The following is a 14387-nucleotide window of genomic DNA, read 5'->3' on the forward strand; positions in this document are numbered from 1 at the left end:
TTACTACTTAAGTATCTTCTTTGAGCCTTGGTTGCCTTAGGTAGAAAATGGAGTACCACCTACCCTGCAGATTTTGTGGTAATGAGAAATTAAAGTGCCTGGATACGCTCAATAACTTATTAGGGACAAATGTCTCCCAACTCCATCACTGTTACTCGTAAGTATGCTTTCAACTTATCCTAATCAAGTTCACAGAGAAGCTTACAGCACATAACTAGAGGGGTTTTTGTCTTTATGGTTTGTAACTACCACTCATAATTCTTTAAAATCTGAACCCACACCATGCAGCTATGTTTGCTAGTTCAGGAATAAGATCCTAAAATGTTATACCTATTTGTATGCCATAACAAATCTAGTATTTGCCCTATTTTGGAAACCCTGGCCTTTTCTTCAAATACCATATAACCTGGGATCAAAATGATGAAATGGCCATTCCTTTAGGTCAAAATCCTAGTTTGTGGATATTTGTCATAAATGAATGCCAACTCTACCACCTTCTGGGTTTGTTTTCATTAAGTCTGCCTTTAATCAACAACAAAATAGCTACACTGCAGACCACTTCAAGACTATTACCTGATTCCTCAGAAGCCAGCTCAAAGATTTATGGAAGACTGTCTGAATGGGACACAGTTTATCTATGCCTCCTGATGGAGTTTTAAGCCTGGGGTTCCATGGATTGGAATCCACTGACTCCCTTTGCAAAACTGTTCATGCTAAAAATTTTTCTGAGAATAAAGTTTTTTAATTAATCAGTTATTTTTAGTTAATAGCACTGGTCTTGAACATTTTGGGTTTTTTACCTATCATACAGCAAAAGAAAGTAATATACTTAGATATCCCAAAAAAAGTGGTTCTGAGACGTACTTCGGCAATTTGGTCTTAATTTTTTAGTAAGTAATAATAAAGCTGAATAAAACCTCTTTAGCATGTACACTCAGGATTTTGAGGATACTGTTTACCACAATTTTGAACAGCACTTATATGACTACCCACTCAGAAAAATGTCATTCAGACCAAGATAAGGAAATGTTACAGTTTCCCCTAAGGAACTGAGATGTTTTCCTTACATTATGGGAAAATGTAAATCTAGCCAAGTTTCCACTTTTGCTTTAGTCTCCTGGTCATTCAAAGCCAGTTTCTGTTTGAATTTCAATAACTCTACAGCTGTTAAGAAATGCTTCTCTAACTCTCTCCTTGGTCCTTGCTTGTCCATTCTTAATTAAACTTCCACCTCAAGTCTTCTGTGCAAGAATGTAAGGAATAAAAATTTATTAGGTTGATCCATATGAAGTTGTCAATATCCTACCTTTTCTGACCAACAAAATGACAGTGTCACATAGTCTAATATGTCATAAATACTAAAAACCTGCTAGGTCAGATGTTGAGATTACCGAAATATGTAAAACATAATCCATTCCCTAGGGAGAATGAGCTAAGTGGGAGAAAGAAAGAAAACCAGCTAGGTAAGTGGAGATCAAGGTAAATACAAAATACTACAGAAGAGATGAGTATATTTAAGGTACCTAGAATAGTTTAACAATTCAGACTTTTAAGCTAGGGATTAATGAAAAAGCAGAATTTCAATAGGCAAGTCTGAAGAAGAACATAATAGACAAAGAACAAGCACAGAATGGATACAGAACACAGTAAATTCAAGGAAAGGGAGTGCAGGAACAAGACTGGGAAGGGAGGCTCACCAGGAATAAAGGAGATAAGGCTGCAGGTCCTTATCTGCAGAAAGAGACCAGATACAAGACTCAAGATACCACCTCCTCTTCATTCTTGATCTCACTTCCCTCTCTCTTCTCCACAGCTTCCTTCCCATTAGTCTGTAAGTATGCTCAAGGCTCTCTCATCTTAAAAAAAAACACATCTTCCTTGACTTAAAACATCCTGTTAAGCCACTGCCTTCTTCCTTTTGCTCTACCACCAATCTTTTAGAAAATATGCCACATTTACTTCTAAACCTCCTGTTCATCCTTCCTCTCAACATATCCTGCCAGCATGTCCTTCTCCCTCCAAAAGAAACTACATTAATGACTTGAGTTGCCAAACCAAACCAATTCTACAAATCTATCTTACTTGATTGACATCTTTGGGTATCTGATCCTCAGCTACTTTCCACTCATTTAATTCAGGAACCACTTTCTCCTGGCTCTCCTTTTACTTTTCTGGTTATTCTTCAGTTTCTACAGAATGCATTTAATGCCCAATATTCTTTTTGCTCTATGAACTCAGTCTGGAAAAGGAAATACTACAATTTCCAGGACAGATTTATGAGAACATTAAGGGAATATTTAATACCAAGACTGCTCAAGAATACGTAAAACACATGGTCACTATAACTGTAGCTCTTGTCACACTTACCTGTCAAACTGTTTGCTGTATGCATAGTTAGCTCTGCATCTGATAAACTGTAAGATCTTTCAAGGCCTTTATCGAAGTAGCACCCAACATAATATCTGCTAAATTTGCAGGCACTCAATACAGATACCACAGGAAAGGCAGACCCATATTACATTCATTTCATAGGTATTTATACCACCTCCATCACAACCACCATAAATTGTAGTGACTCCTTTCTTAATTGTTAAGACAAGAACAAAACCAATATTCACTCATCAATTCTATCTCTTTTCACTGTCAAAGATCTTGGCCACTCAAAGTCATTTCAGGATTTGGGATTTTAAGTTTGGAGCAGAGACAATTCCACATGAACAAAAAACAAGAAACCCATAACAATACGACCTCGTGCTTGGGGGCACAAAGATTACAATTATATTTACTGATTACATTCTCACCATACACCAGGAGTCATTCTGGGGACAGAGGATAAATAAGACAGCCCCAGCTCCCAAGGAATTAGTCTAATGGGAACACAAGCACATAAACAAGTAAGTTAGATGCTATATCGTAAGTCTAATAATAGACATACATAGAAATTAGATAGGATAGTAGGTAGGCAAAAAGGTTAAAAGGTTTTGCCAAACAGGCATATTAGGGATGGGAAGGTCATTCTAGGCAAAAAGAGTAACATGTACAAAGGCAAAAAGGTATGAAACAGAGGAATACTTATAGGCAACTAGAAGTACACTATTGCTAGAATTTTAAATGCAAGGGATATGACCCTTGCATCTCCTATGACCCAGCAATTGGACTCATTCTCCTACATGCAAGAGATAAATACATAGGAGGATAAAAAGGCACGTTCAAGAACAGTCACCACAGTTTCATTAGTATACTCAAAATCTGAAAAGAAACAAAAATTAATGCTTGTTGCATTAGTGGTCCCCAAGACCACCCCCAGGTTCAATGATTTACTAGGACAACTCACAGGAGTCAGAATTCAGGCATATTCAGCATATATTCAGTCAGAAAATACAGAGCCAAACCAGTAAAGGGAAGAAGCACATGGGGAAAACCGTGGGGGAAACCAGGTGCAAGTTTCTAAGGGTTTTCCTCCCAAACAGGTCACAGAGGACATGCTTAATTCCCCTGGCAACAAACTGTGACAACACTTGTGAAATGTTGCCAACTAAAGACGTTTGGCACCCAGGGATTTTATTGAGGGCTGGTCACATAGGCAGCCTCTGTCTGTAATATACCAAAATTCCAGACTCCAAGAGGAAAGCAGATGTTCAACACAAACCATATTACTATACTTATAGCTAATGATTTACTATACCTAATATAGTTTATGTATAATAAATCATTCTTACCAGTTCTGGGAATGGTGGGAACTCAAAATCCAAGTTCCCAGACACCAGCCAAAGGACAGCAGTGAGACCTGCTATCTTAACTCTTTCCTGCACACCCGTAAGCATAAGTATGTCTAAATTGTTCACATCTATAACATGTAAGATGAATAATTATTCACATCTCTAATGTAGTACTACACAGCAAAAAGAAAACTTCTGTACTACACTGCAACTTACAGAAACCTCACAGACACTAAATTGTGGGGGGGGGGGAAGGCCAAACTCAAGAGTACATGCTACATGATTTCATTTATAAGAAGTTCAAAAACAGGCAAAGCCAACTGATGACAACAGAAATCAGAACAGTATTTAACTCTGTGTGTGTGTGTGTGTGTGTGTGTGTGTGTGTGTGTTTGTATGTGTAGAGGGGGAGGGATATAGAGTGGAAAGGACACAAAAGAACCTTACAGAGTGTTGGAAATGTTCTGCATCTTGATTTGTGATATATAAAAATAATAAACGTAAGTAAAAATACATAAAACCATAGTGCCTTTTACTGCATGTATGTTACTACTCAATTTTTTTAAAGTTCAAGGAATAGACCAGTAGGGGTCAAACTTGGCCACTAAGCTGAAGTCAGACCATGAGAGACTTTATACACTAACTAAGGAACTTGACCTTATTCTGTGGCAGTAGTTCTCAAAGCGGGGTCTGTGTACCCACCCTTTCAGAGGTCCATGAAGTCAAAACTATTTTCATAACTCTAAGATATCAGTTTATTTTTTCACTGTGTTGACATCTGCACTGATGATACAAAAGCAATAGGAGTAGGTAAATCTGGCACCTTAGCAGAAATCAAGGCAATGCCAATAAACTGTAGCAAAAGTTATTGTATTCCTTATGGTATGAATTCCCAGAAAAATCCAGATTTACAATGTCCTTGGGTAAACAGTAAAAATTTTATTAAATCTCAACCCTTGAGTACATGCCTTTAATATTCTCTGAGACAGGTGACTTCAATGGTGGTGCAGTGGTTAAGAATCCGCCTGCAGGGCTTCCCTGGTGGCGCAGTGGTTGAGAATCTGCCTGCCAATGCAGGGGACACGGGTCGAGCCCTGGTCCGGGAAGATCCCACATGCCGTGGAGTAACTAAGCCCGTGCACCACAACTACTGAGCCTGAGCTCTAGAGCCCATGAGCCTAGAGCCCGTGCTCCGCAACGAGAAGCCACTGCAATGAGAAGCCCACGCACCGTGACGAAGAGTAGCCCTGGCTTGCCACATCTAGAGAATGCCCACACGCAGCAATGAAGACCCAACACAGCCAAAATATAAGAATGAAAAAAAATTTTTTTAAGTATTTGTGATTGAGTTTCAAGAAGAATTAGCCTCTTTTTTTCCCCATGAAATATTTTTTGTAATACTTGAAGAAACAACTGACATACTATGGTTATCAATTTTGGGTATTTGGCAAACATTCTCTTGAAAACAAAGTAAGCCAGTAGCTTCAAAAGATAAATCACTGTCAGTACCTGTTGCTAATGAGAAAATTTGAACTTAGAAGAGAAAAATAAGAATTCTGGAAAAACTGTATTTGCCACCACCTGAACTTGACACCTTCCTCAATACTTTAAAAGACTTTTCTGATGAGACTGGTGGTGCTATTAACCAGTGGTCAACATTTGCAATACTGCACAACTCAGTGAACCAACATTTGTCAAATGATTAAAACGTGATGTTACAAAATCAGACATGGGTAGATGACATCCAAAGTGCAAGACAGACCAATGCATTTTAACATAACAGAGCATGAAGAGTACATCCATAAGGCTTCAGATTTCATGTTGCAACTACAGTTGGACCTTTATATTCTTGGGTTCCTCATCTGCAGATTCAGCTAACTACAGAGTAAAAATATTAGGGGAAAATATTCCAGAAAGTTCCTAAAAGCAAAAGCTGATTTTGCCATGCACTGGCCAACTATTTAATTGGTATTTACACTGTATTTACAATTACTTACATAGTATTAGGTACTATAAGTAATCTAGAGATGATCTGAGGTATATGGAAGGATTGCGTGGGTTATAAACAAATACTATGTGATTTTACATAGGGAACTAGAGCATCCCGGATTTTGGTACCCATGGGGGGTCCTGGAACCAATCCCCCATGGATACTGAAGGACAACTGGAACCTTTAAGAAGTTACCAATTGTTGGCGCCAAAGAGTAGAATAGCCAAATCACCTGAAAACGCTATTAAAATATTTCTCCTCTTCCAACTACATATCTATGTGAGACCAAATTTTCCTCATATCCATCTACCAAAACAACACATTACAGAGGCAGACAACAAAATCCAGCTTCTATTAAATCAGATACTAAAAAGGTTAACAATTGTATAGAAAAATGCTCACTTTTCTCAATTTTTTTGTTTTGGAAAATACAATTGTTAATATGTAATAGATTTGTTATTTTTACGTGACTAATGGATAAATTTATTTTCAGTTTAAATTTCTAATGGGTAAATATTGACAGATATGATTCACATGCATGAAGGCTCCTGAGGTCCTCAAAATTTTAAGAATATAAAGGAATCCTGAGATGAAAATGTTTGAGAACCAGTGCCTCATAGAATAGGTGATCAAATTTGCACTTTTTAAAGATCTTACAAGAACATCTCGGCAGGAATGCAAACATCCTGAAAGGCTCAAGAAACATCTGTAAGATTTGATAGGGCAAAATGAATTCGCTAAAAAGTTTCAGAACAGAATGTGTGAGAGGGAAGAGGATCATATGATGTCAGATCTCAAGGATTTAAGAGGTGAATAAAGGGTGAGGCAGTAAAGATTGGGGGGGGCAGGTTACTCTGTACAAAAGCTTGATAGGGAAGCTAAGAAAAGACAGTGAGGCTGGATGCTGGAGGGGCTACTGTACTAGGAAAGGTCTAAACATGAGAGAGAGATGACCATGTTTACAGACAGAGATAAAAGATGTGGCAGGGACAACTGACCAAGAGGTCCTGAGGGTATGAGAGAAGATGGACACCAAGACACAAAACTGCTCTTTGAATAGGGAGGAAGACAATCTTTCAATAACCGGAAAAGAGGGATGGTAAAGAAAGCTAAGTCCAACTGGAGAGGGCAAGAAAAGGGCCTATATAACCAACCATCCAGACCCTCCCATTTCTTTTGTTCGTCACAAAAATTTATGAGCTTCTCTCAGTCTCATCACAAAGAAAAAGACATGCTTAGCAAAACTGAAAATCTTTCCCCAAGTCAATCAGGTTAACAGGGCACTAGTACTCAAATCAGGATCCCAGCCTGGCTCTCCTCTTCCTTCTGCATCAAGGCAGCCTGAAAAACAAGAGAGGAGAAGAGGAGAGACAGGTCAGGGAACTGCTCCGTGACAACTCTGAAGCTGTGGGGGGAGCCTCTTACAAGGGCAGGGAAATACTGTTCTCAGCTTCATCTGACACATTCAGAAGTTTTAGCATTAAGAGAGCCTCCCAAACTCAGGCAGGACAATATGAGCAGGAAAAGCAGCAGGATGGTGGAGCTGGCATAAGCTCCTGACCGGCAGAGACAAATTCAGCCTCTTCAAGTCCAAAAATCCAAAGGAAGTTTGAGTTTCATTTTAAAATTCCTGTATTTAAACAGCAACACCTCACTATATTCCGTGGAGAGGTGTGTAGGGGATTAAAAAGGATACAAGAAAATACCCTCTCATCCAGAGCTCACTATTCAGCTTGGGAGATACAACCACCCATTAAGACCCAAGGACCAGGGCTTCCCTGGTGGCACCGTGGTTAAGAATCCGCCTGCCAATGCAGGGGACACGGGTTCGAGCCCTGGTCCAAGAAGATCCCACATGCCGCAGAGCAACTAAGCCAGTGTTCCACAACTACTGAGCCTGCACTCTAGAGCCTAGAGCCCATGCTCCCCAACAAGAGAAGCCACTGCAATGAGAAGCCCGCACACAACGAAGAATAGCCCCCACTCACCACAACTACAGAAAGCCCATGCACAGCAACAAAGACCCAACACAGCCAAAAATAAAAAAGACGCAAGGACCAAGGACCGCAGGTCTGAGCAATGTGTCTGGGAACAATAAGACCATTACTATGGCACAGCTCCACACAGAGCAGTAGGTGTTGAATAGGCAGGAATAACTAAGGAGGAAGGTAGGAAAAGCAGACTGAAAATATTCATCCAAGGGAGACCTGAACTAGTGGTAGCAATGCGAATGGAGAACGGATAAAAGGATACACAAGGGTTAAGGGAGACAAGAGTTAGATCAAATCAAGGCTTTATCGTTACAGAAACTAGGGAGAGGTTTCCGAACAAAAGCTACAAGTATGTATTTACCTAGCATCCATCTGTACTGGGGCCTTCAGGGTTAAAAAAAATTAAAACAAAAAAACACCCAAGGCTTCCCTGGTGGTGCAGTGGTTGAGAGTCCGCCTGCCGATGCAGGGGACACGGGTTCGTGCCCCGGTCCGGGAGGATCCCACATGCCGTGGAGTGGCTGGGCCCGTGAGCCATGGCCCCTGAGCCTGCGCGTCTAGAACCTGTGCTCCGCAACAGGAGAGGCCACAACAGTGAGAGGCCCACGTACCGCAAAAAAACAAACAAACAAACAAAAAAACACCCAAACACAGTTCTTTCCCCCAAGAGGACACTAGACCCTAGTCAGAAAAAAAATGACTAGTAATTGGGTGGAAGGGATAGAATTAGATTAGCCCCAGAAGATGAGGAAAAGGAAGAAATTGGTAGTTTTGAGATCTTTTAGGTTTAAAATGCCTCACACAGACACATTCATTTAGTAGGCTAATCAGAACTATGGTTCTTGAGAACAATCAGGGCAAAAAGAGCTCAACCTAAAACTTGACCTGGTGCTATAGGAACACACAGGCCCTCTGTAAGAGAGAACAAAAATGAGCCAACAGAGTGAGCCACGAGGAATGTGGCATCCACAGGGAGGAGGAGGAAGCCTGTGAGTGCCAGGACAAGAAAAGATCAGAGAAAAGAAGAAAAACTAGGAAGCCACAGAGTCTTATGAACCAAGTGGAAATTTTAAGTAAAATGAGGCAATGAGAGATCAATATAACAAAGAGCAAGGTGCATGAATACCAGAAATAACACTAGTCTAGAAATAAAGAGACCCAGGTTCCAGTTTTGGCTCTATCATCCTCTCACTGTATAAATAACCATTTTTCGTTCCAAGCTTAATTCTCGTCATCCGTGAACATACTGAGACACTATAAACAGGGCTTGGTGTCATCTCCAAGTTATACCTGGGAGGCAGACAGGTCTCCCAACACCTCCTGAGCTTCAAAACAATTCCAAAATTACAGCTTAAAAAAGTCTCAGGAGAAAGGGCAGACTCAGGAGACAGATGGTGTCAGAGCCAGAAGCCAGGAGCACAAAGCCAGAACGCAGAGAGCACAGGTGTTAAGTAGTAAGAGATTAAGTGTCCTGTCAAAAGACACAAAGAAACCCAACCTGCCCTTCAAGCTAACTGCTTTCCTTCAACAAGAGGAGAGCTACTCCCACACCTTTATCAAAGAAAACTTCAGGCCACAGCGCTAAACCTGTCAGGACGGTATGTTTGTCAGCATATTATGCTGGCCAAGAATAAAGAAACCAGTCACACTATTATAGTCAAGTTAGTCCCAGAATCAGCAGCTACACACAACTGTGACCCATTTTTAGCACACAAATCAATCTTAAGACCTGCCCTCTGGGAATTCTCCAATTACCTCAAGGAAAGTCATCACAAAATGCCTTAAAAATCAAAAGGGTACTCTAACCATACAGGAATATTGAAAAGTGTAGTAGAATTCAAAGGCTATCCACGCCTAAGTGTTCTTCTGCACGGCTGAAAGCAAAGCTCAACCCTATTTAATCAGGAATATTCCCCCCATACCTGTGTTACTTAAAAACACATTATATATTGAGTAGACAAAATAGTTCCTAACAGGAGTCTTTTTAAATCCCAGTAACAAAACTCTGAAAATTTTGTCTACAATGCAAATTTAACACTCAAATTTGGATACTGACTTCTTATGCAAAGTCAGGTAATTTCCCTATGAAAAATATGAAATATTATACATTTTATGTATTTTTTAGTTCAATCTTTTCAGCCAGTTTACTGTAACTGAAAAATGCCTTGTTTTGGCAGGTCCTATCTTGAACATAATAACTTTCAACACCTGGAATCTGTGTGCTTACAGAAGATGACAAACTCTCATACACAGGTGTAACTAAAATCAGGCTCCAAAAATGGCAGGAAAGAAAAAGGGCATTTTCAAAGCTGCAGTATGTGGGGCAAAGGAGGCGGGGTCAGCAGTATCCAAATACTGAAAGGGTGCAAGCAATGCGTCTTGGTTTTAACTCAAACAACAGAGAGAAGCAAAAATTCTTTATGTAACTTCCTCCACTCCAACCTAACCTAAGTCCAACCCTCTTCCTATCCCTCATCCCCTACCCCCAGGCTTTCTAGCAAGTTCTCCCCAGAGTCAGTACAGCTTAGATACTGCCTAGGAAAAGCAGATTTGCAGAACAGGATGGGATTAGTGGAGCTCTTCTATATGAGAGAAAATAATTTGCCATTTGATTCCATGATTCTTTTACTGCCTCCACCACTAGCTACTGAAGACAGCAGCCTAAACCCTAACATCTGGGTTTGGTATGCATTTCTATCCCAAACTTCAAGCCAGAATTACTACCCACTAATTAATCTGCCCTTTAAACAAACACCTAACAATTATAGGAAACATTTAGCTGGAAACAATGAATGAAAAACTTTGCACAGATATTACCTAGCATATAAACACTAAAATACCAGCAGAGAGCTACTTTAATCATCTCAGGATTCCCCTTCACCAAATTCACAAACACTGAACTCACAGCCGAGACCCTGGCCTGTAAAGGTAGCTAAAGCAGCAGCTGAGGACAAGTAACATTTTAAAGTTTCCATCTTTCCAAAAACTTCCCAGACCACAGGTTAAAAAAAGTTTTCTGGTGTGTATTTGAGTCTGCATTCTCACTGAAATATTCCTTTGACAGCATCTCTGAATATGCTCTTCACTTCCTTATGCTTTAAATCCTCTGGGAATAAGATACAGAAATAAAGGTACATATCCCTTTACATCTGCTAGCATGGATTATACACTGCTAAGATTCTTAAGTGTTGCCCAGAAAGAAACCCCAGCTCCTTAGTCCTGGTTGCAGGGCTCTTTTATGCCCTAGGAGCTTATCCCAGATTTTACCACATACTGCTAAAACCCTTATTAATTCTGCCTGGAAATCTAAAAGACAGAATTATGGAAATTTTAGCTAAGAGAAAAAAGGTGAGATTTAATAAGCCCCATTCTACTTTCACAGGTCTTACAAAACCATAATTTCAAATATGCCTACTCTCAGAAGGAAAATGTTGCTGAAACTTAACTGTCCTGAAAGAGGACAGTCTTTTGTGCAGAGGTTTGGGAGGGTCATCCCCACAGTGGGAGGAGCCTGACTTCTCCAGACCTCTGGCTCTCTCAGAATCAGCTAACTGCTCTGACACACATTATGGAATGATAGACACAGCACATTCCTCCTGACATCAACACTGCTGTGCTAACGCTCAGAAGACCCACAATGACTTCCACAGAAACCAGAGATTCCCTCCAATGCAGTTAAGGCTCACTTTGCCTATGAATGCGACCAGCCCATAGACCATTGCATTTCTATACAATGCACACCATCAATAACCCCTTGACCCCTCTGACATACGGGAATACACATAATACTATAGGTTCAGCTATGGCACCAGAAAGACCTAGGTTCACACACTGGTTTTATCACTTGATAGCCTCCTGACTTGATTTCTAAGCCTGTTTCATCATCTGCAAAATAGGGAGGAAATCTAAAAGCGATGCTTTAAGACAAAGACCCCAAACTAGCCCTCAGTTGAATCCAATCTTCAGAGACTTTGATCCATCCAGTGTTTTCAATTTTTTAATTGCTACATGTAAAAAATAGAGATTGGCAGCTTAACTAGGAAAGAAGTCAAAGATCCATGAACTCTGGGCCCACACTTTTGCATGGCCAAGAACCAGCTACTGGCTCTTCTTTAAGCAAATTCTGTAGTTTAGTAGGCACTACTCTACTTTCTTTCCATTTACTCATTTACGTTACCTCAGGCCCCTGTAGGGATTTGGGTTTGTAACCCATTTCAAGGATTAAAAACAAAATAAATAGCTTGGTGACCCCTGAAAAAACTTACAAAGACAGCTATTATCGTTAGCCTCTTAACAAGTTGGGTGTTGAGCATGGAGTCACACTACTTTTATCACCTTCCACCACTTACTGACTCACAGACACTGGTACAGGTACCACAGGAAAGACAAGCCCACAGAAACATTCCTGCACCAAGTGCCTAAGGCTCAATCCAAACTGCTCATGTTTCCATGGTCACTGGCCACACGCATTCGCTCTCCGACCTCCTGCCGGCTGTACAGGCCGGCACAGTTCCCATTCCCCACAGGGGAGCCTGGGTCAGCGGGATGTTTATAAGACAACCCTCGGGAGGCGGGATGGCAAATATTTCTATACTATAAAGACTGACTTAATATAGGGTAGTCAACTTCCTAATCCTAGTGCTATAAACCGAACACGTACTGCCAGGCCACTCCTCAAGTTTAAATTACATCACTGTGGCAAAAGCCAAACTCTGAAGCAACGGGCTCTGGGAATACACGGCAGCTCAAAGCGAGTTCAACGAGGACGCTCCAAGACCCGCGGTCAGCCCGGAACTCTACTGTCCTGAGGGGCTCCGACAGCCCTGAGCTCCACGGAGCTCGAGAAGCAGAACTTCCTTCCACTCCCCTTCTACCTACAATAAAAACCAACCAACCAACCAGGAAAACCACCACCAGCCTGAGGTTTCCAAGGTTTCCTTCCGCCTGTTAGGATTTATTTTTGTTTTTAACCCAGCCTGTGTCCCTAAGCTCAAACAGAACCTAAGCCTAAGGGTGCAAACTATCCTCAGGAGACGCACGCTTCCAGCTGGCACATGTCAGCATCGTCACCTGAGGGGCAGACCAGAGGCAGGCGGTACACCTGTGGATACCAGCGAACCCCCTCGCCCCTAGCCCAGCAGTTTACTCAGGTGCCAGCGACAGAGCGAGGCAGCAAATCGGTAGCCAGGGAGACCAAAGGAGGCAGTTGCCAACGAAATGCAGCGCTAAGCCGAGCCGGGCCTGTGGGGTGGGGGAGGGGGTCACAGCCGGCACCCCTGGCTCTGAGCGCTGTCGTGGAGTCTTCGTGGTTCCCAGTTGCCTCGCGAGCGCAATCCTAGCGCAGCACCGCTTGCACTATGCAAAATACCACCAAAAAATAACCCGTGCACGCGAGAACATGCTCCAGAGCGCAAGTGTCCGCTCGGGCTTTCTCAGTCCTGTGGGCGGTGCTGGGCCACTTACAAGGACCCTCGCCTGCCCGGGCTCTCTGGCAATGATGCAAGAAAGTCAGGGTCGACTTCACTGCAGACAACACCCACGCGAAGAAAAAAAACGGAGAATGACGCCAAGTGGGACAACCAAAGGTGAGTAACCTTTTCTTGGTCTGAGTTCCCCCCTCCCCGCCCCGGGGGCTCAGGGCAGGCACAGGCCTTTCTAACCCGCGGGCTGACCAGCGAAGCAACCAGGCTGTGCCCCCAGCCACTGCTCCGGCAAACCCGAGACCAGCGCTGGGACCGAGCCAACCCCCCCACCCGAGTCCGGGAATCTGGTTCGATCTTGGGCTGAGAGAATGACAAAGCCAAGGCCACACGCACGCTTCTCCGCTGTCAGAGAACTCGGGGTGGGGAAAACCGAAGCTGGCGCGGCTTAAGTCGGCTCCACGCCTGGGGCACCTCCGCGGCCTGCAGGACCCCCGCCCATGCCCCCAGGACCCACCTCTGAGCCGCTGAGCTCCCCAGCGCGAAGACGCTTTGCACGTGCCGGCCACCTTCCAGCGCCCCACCCTACCTAGCCAACCCCGGCCCAGAACTCCAGCTCCTGCGCCTAACGAACGTGTGAAGCCACGTGACCTCACGGGCCAAAGAAGCGCGCGCGGCCGGCACGAGGGGCCTAATCCCTCCGCCTTAAAGGAGACGCGCCCACTGCCGTCGTGGCGCTCTCTCTTGACCCGAGGCCCAGCGCAAGGGTCTACGCCGCCAGCAGCCCCGCCTCGCCCCGCCCCGGCCGCCCTCCCCCGCTCTCCACTGGGTACGAACGAGATTCGCTGGGGACGCCGCGACGCGCGTGAGCTCCCAGCGCCGGTGGCTTCGGCTCTCACGTGCGACGGCTGAGGAAGAAGGAAATGTTCCGGGCGCGGGGGCGCCCTTCCGTCTGGTCTGCGCCTGTCTGGACAGACACTCGAGGCCAACGGGCGTCTGCAACGCAGCTCGGAGGCCCCACCGGCCGCCCCCGGAGGGCCGCGGCGCCTTTAAGCCCAAAGGCCCTGAGTCACGAGGAGGCTCCCTACCCCCCCCTTCGCCACACACCCCTCCATGAGGCCCCACGCTCGCGGGCACGTGACCCGCGCCCCGCCCGGGACTTGCGCGCACGGGTGGGGGCGGGAGAGGAGGGTACCGCGGCCGGACGAGGTAGCGCGCGGACCGTTAGCTGCTGCGGCGCGGACCGCGGCCCCGCCCAGCCCCGCCC

The 14387-nt window shown here is 43.8% G+C and overlaps 1 protein-coding gene across 6 annotated transcripts in view; it reads right to left on the reverse strand.

Annotated features, from left to right (window-relative positions):
• CPEB1 (cytoplasmic polyadenylation element binding protein 1) overlaps positions 1 to 14167 on the reverse strand; it is a 97142-nt gene extending 82975 nt beyond the window's left edge. Inside the window, exons 1-2 of one of the 6 annotated variants that reach the window (XM_067029990.1) lie at positions 13638 to 13892; positions 7000 to 7050 (exon numbers count right to left, since the gene is read on the reverse strand). The gene's annotated coding sequence lies outside the window, so the exon portion shown is untranslated. Of the gene's footprint in view, positions 1 to 6999; positions 7051 to 13637 lie in introns of all 6 variants that reach the window. The other 5 variants (XM_067029992.1, XM_059057313.2, XM_067029986.1 and 2 more) reach the window with 5 other exon arrangements.
• Between the last annotated feature and the right edge of the window lie 220 nt (positions 14168 to 14387).

The sequence above is a fragment of the Kogia breviceps genome, chromosome 3 (genome assembly GCF_026419965.1).
Source record: "Kogia breviceps isolate mKogBre1 chromosome 3, mKogBre1 haplotype 1, whole genome shotgun sequence".
NCBI classification, from domain to species: Eukaryota; Metazoa; Chordata; class Mammalia; order Artiodactyla; family Physeteridae; genus Kogia; species Kogia breviceps.